At 43.1% G+C, this 5,286-nt stretch overlaps 1 pseudogene; it reads right to left on the bottom strand.

Moving 5' to 3' along the window:
* Positions 1–418: 418 nt before the first annotated feature.
* On the bottom strand, positions 419–1,534 carry LOC119314223 (annotated as a pseudogene).
* Between the last annotated feature and the right edge of the window lie 3,752 nt (positions 1,535–5,286).

Below are 5,286 nucleotides of genomic sequence, written 5' to 3'. Positions count from 1 at the left end.
GGGGAGTCAACACGGGGAATCGGACGGCTAATCACGCGCATCCAACGGCTAGGGCTGGACCGGCCGAAACTGTTCGGCCGGCGCACCGGCGCCTAGCATCGCCCATGTAGGGAATCGTTTGGAATCGGCGCATTCTTAGTTGGTGCATGTACGTGAGTTCTCTTTTTAAAGAGGCCCACCATTTACCAAATATATTTTCTTTAACATATGTTCATTCAGATGTGTCACGTACAGTCGTTGGAGGCCCAGAGCATTATATATGTTACATAAATCTAACGGTCAAGATAATTCTATTTGTTAAGATGTACCAGATCGAGGGCTACTAATTTCTAATTAACGTGCTATTTTCTAGCATATTTACCTTGCTCCTGGTTCACCTTATATTACTTTTAATATATAAATAGATGCAACATAAATATGTAGACAAGACCTGTGTTTGTCTTTTATTCCCAAGTTTGAACTAGTATAGTTCGGGTTCTTACATGATAGTGCATGTCACATTATTTTTTCACCGCTACAACGACCAAACCATGGACTGAGAAAACGGTGTTTCATATATCTAGTACTAGAGTTATTTTCTTCTCAGTTAGTACCGAAGATGCCAAATGGCGTGATGGTGCAATATGGAGGGATGTAGACATTGCACATTGCAGGTAGCGTCTGTAGCGCTAGGTTCCTTATTTCCTCGAACTGGGGCAGTTGTTGAGGCTGGACAGAGCCCTGGGCCTGTGGGTTTTGCTGAGATGGCCGGAAGGAGCCCTGGCCTAATGGATATTGTTGTAGAGGCTGTTGGAAGGAGACCTGGCTCGATGGTTGTTGTTGTTGTTTTTGTTGTTGATGCAGAATAATAGCATGAACAACATTGTGGATGGCCTGGCACTGCGACTGCTCAGGGATCTGCCATAGGTGCTGACAACACAATTCTTCCAACAGCTGGTAAGTACTTTGTTGCAAAACTTGTGATCTTCCATGCGCTATGTTGTGTTGCTGCAATACAACATCCATGCATGGAATCAGTTGTTGTTGCAAAATTTGTTGAAGGATTTGTTGTTGTTGTTGTTGTTGTTGTTGTTGTTGTTGTTGTTGTTGCTGCTGCTGCTGCTGCTGTGAAATTGGTTGTTGTGGTTGCGAATACTGTGGTTGTGGTTGTGGATATGGTTGTTGTGGTCGAAATGGTTGTGGCTGTGAATATGGTAGTTGCGGCTGCGGAAATGGTTGCAGTTGCAGATATGGTTGTTGTGATGGAAATGGTTGCGGCTGTGGATATGGTTGTTGTGGTGGAAATGGTTGTGGCTACCCTAGAAATTGTTGTTGTTGTACCAATGGAACTTGCTCTTGTGGCTGTTGCTGAGATGGATTTTGTGGCTGCAATTGTGGCACTGGAACTCTAACTGCAGTTGTGGCGGTGGTCGCCACGATAGCAAGGAGGGCAAGGATGAGAAAGGTCTTCATGGTGGATTTGTATTGACCACAGCTTGCTTGGCTTAAATGATGCGCTCTACTAATGAGAATGATGGATGAGGAAGGATGATCGTCATGCTATGGGGCTATTTATAGCTGCCATGGAATGATCTCTTTCACAATTGGCATTTGTTTGTGTGGAAAGTGCTTGGATGCTTCTAAAAATCATCATTTGGTATGTTCTGTTTGGTGGCACTACTTACAAGTGTATTCTTGAACTGCTCGTTAAAGTTCCTTGTTGTTGCACTATCATTCCACCACCAAAAAGGTGTGATAACATGCATGACTCATCTTATTCACTATACAGCTCAAACACTAATCTAGATTGCCTATTTTTTTGAAACTAAGTTTGTAATTTTCTGCAAATTGTTACGCATAAACTAGATAAGCATGGCTGTCACGGTACTTAGTTTGTAATCTTGTGTGGTCTGTTAAGATAGATAAGACTAGTAATGTAACTTGCTTTAGTAGGCCATGACTCGTCAAATTCCTTTTACATGTCAAGTGTTGTAGTGTTCTAGAAGTTATTAGCAAGCATAAATTTTGTAATGTTCTACAAGTTGTTACGTGTAAACTAGATAAGCTTGACTTGCACACAAACAAGATTGTAATCACTAGTCATCTACCCGTGCAACTGCACGGCCTAGCTATTATAGGGGTACATATTTATTAATAAATATTTATATGTAAAATTCAAGCGCTTAAATTACAGATATCATACATCTGAACATATGATAAGCTATTCAAACAATTGTAGTACAATATAAGCACATATATTATAAACTTCATTATATGGAAGAGTGCCTCTACTTCCCATTTATATAAAAAATATGAATATCTACAATACCAAAACTATATAGTATGGAAATACATTTCATGACGCATCTGGTAATATTGATTTCATATTGTGAATGTTGATATTTTTTATTATAAAGTTAGTTAAAATTTACAAATCCTGACTTTGACCAAACTTTATATGCAGACTAAAAATAAATGGTGGGAGTATCTTGGGGTCTCAGCCACGTCACGTTTCTCATACATTCAGTACGCGTGTCGACCCGAACGAGTGGAGACTGCATCGTCACCTTATCCTTTCCCTGCAGGCTCAAGTCTGCTTCTTCCCAATCTTTCATTTCTAATCAAAGGAGAGTGAGGCGAGCTAGCCGGGCTGCTCTTCGTCGGGGACGTCGTCGTCTACTTGCGTGCGCCAATGGCCATCTCTCGCCGGGATTCACCCTGTGCCCATGTACAACCGCCTTCCAGAAGCCATCCGAGCGGCGGCCCCGCAACGCTCGCGCGGAGGTCCCAACTTAGGAGGTGGACGAGGCTGTGCAGCTCGCGGCTAAGCTGCTCTTCGCCGTGGTCGTCGTCATCTCCATGCGCCACACGGGAAGGAAGTTGGTCACCGAGTTCCCGGGGATTCACCGCGCACCCAGGTACTCCGCCGCCTCCCCAGTAGCTGTCTGAGAGGCGGCCCGCGATGCGCGAAAGTGTGTCCCGATTTTCGGACCCCCCAGCACTGATGTGGTCTCCCTTACCCATGTTGCAGCGACTGTGTTGTCGCATCGGGGACTGATACCGACATGCAGACCGGCGATGAGACTGAGACCGGCGCCGAGACTAGCGGAGTTGGTCTAGAACCGAAAGCAAAGAGGCCACGGCGCCCAAACCAGCTCATGAGTACTAGACTGGTGGTCACGGAGATGGACGACGGTATTTTTGAGACAATAGCGCCCCAGGAAGCGCGATCGTGCTACGACAATCAAATAGGTTGCATTGTACGGACAACTGCCACGATCAACGATGGGAAACTACAGAAAATAGATAATATGAGGCCCTCCCTCCTAAAGAAGCTGCACCAGATATTCTTGTTCCCGGACCGTAATGAAAAGGATAATAAAGATCCAGATAAAGACCTGGCAATGAAGAAGATAAACAAACACGCCATGACCAAGTTTAGCGACGCGTTGGCCGCCTGGAAAACAAGGTTGAAACATCAGATCATCGACAAAAAGGAACCCTTGCTATCTCTTGAGCACTGCGTTGGTTTTCCCCGAAGAGTGAGGGATGATGCAGCAAAGTAGCGTAAGTATTTCCCTCAGGTTTTGAGAACCAAGGTATCAATCCAGTAGGAGGCTATGCGCCAGTCCCTCATAGCTGCACAAAACAAATAAATCCTCGCAACCAACGCGAATAGGGGTTGCCAATCCCTACACGGCCACTTACGAGAGTGAGATTTGATAGATATGATAAAGATAATTTTTTTGGTATTTTTGTGATAAAGATGGAAAGTAAAATAAAGGCAAAGTAAAAAAGCATAGGAAATAACTAAGTAGTAGGAGATTAATATGATAAAGATAGACCCGGGGGCCATAAGTTTCACTAGTGGCTTCTCTCGAGAGCTTAAGTATTCTATGGTGGGTGAACAAATTACTATTGAGCAATTGACAGAATGGAGCATAGTTATGAGATTATCTAGGTAAGATCATGTATATAGGCATCACGTCCGAGACAAGTAGACCGACTCCTGCCTGCATCTACTACTATTACTCCACTCATCGACCGCTATCCAGCATGCATCTAGAGTATTAAGTTAAATACAGATTAACGCCTTAAGTAAGATGACATGATGTAGAGGGATAGACTCATAAAATATGATGAAAACCCCATCTTGTTGTCCTCGATGGCAACAATACAATACGTGCCTTGCTGCCCCTACTGTCACTGGGAACGGACACCGCAAGATTGAACCAAAGCTAAGCACTTCTCCCATTGCAAGAAAGATCAATCTAGTAGGCCAAAACAAACTGATAATTCGAAGAGACTTACAAAGATAACCAATCATACATAAAAGAATTCAGAGAAGATTCAAATATTATTCATAGATAGACTTGATCATAAACCCACAATTCACCGGTCTCAACAAACACACCGCAAAAAGAAGATTACATCGAATAGTTCTCCACAAGAGAGGGGGAGAACATTGTATTGAGATCCAAAAAGAGAGAAGAAGCCATCTAGGTAATAACTATGGACCCGTAGGTCTAGGGTCAACTACTCACACTTCATCGGAGAGGCTATGGTGTTGATGTAGAATCCCTCCATGATCGATGCCCCCTCCGGCGGAGCTCCGGAACAGGCGCCAAGATGGGATCTCTGAAGGAAATATGCCCTAGAGGCAATAATAAAGTTATTATTTATTTCCTTATAATCATGATAAATGTTTATTATTCATGCTAGGATTGTATAAACCGGAAACATAATACATGTGTGAATACATAGACAAACAAAGTGTCACTAGTATGCCTCTACTTGACTAGCTTGTTAATCAAAGATGGTTATGTTTCCTAACCATGAACAAAGAGTTGTTATTTGATTAAGGAGATCACATCATTAAGAGAATGATCTGATTGACATGACCCATTCCATTAGCTTAGCACCCGATCGTTTAATATGTTGCTATTGCTTTCTTCATGACTTATACATGTTCCTATAACTATGAGATTATGCAACTCCCGTTTACCGGAGGAACACTTTGGGTACTACCAAACATCACAACGTAACTGGGTGATTATAAAGGAGTACTACAGGTGTCTCCAAAGGTACATGTTGGCTTGGCGTATTTCGAGATTAGGTTTTGTCACTCCGATTGTCGGAGAGGTATCTCTGGGCCCTCTCGGTAATGCACATCACTTAAGCCTTGCAAGCATTGCAACTAAATGAGTTAGTTGCGGGATGATGTATTACAGAACGAGTAAAGAGACTTGCCGGTAACGAGATTGAACTAGGTATTGGAATACCGACGATCGAATCTCGGGCAAGTAA

The sequence above is a fragment of the Triticum dicoccoides genome, chromosome 6A (assembly GCF_002162155.2).
Source record: "Triticum dicoccoides isolate Atlit2015 ecotype Zavitan chromosome 6A, WEW_v2.0, whole genome shotgun sequence".
NCBI lineage: Eukaryota > Viridiplantae > Streptophyta > Magnoliopsida > Poales > Poaceae > Triticum > Triticum dicoccoides.
The sequence above is the reverse complement of the archived record's forward strand: the minus strand, read 5'-3'. Positions and strand labels throughout refer to the sequence as shown.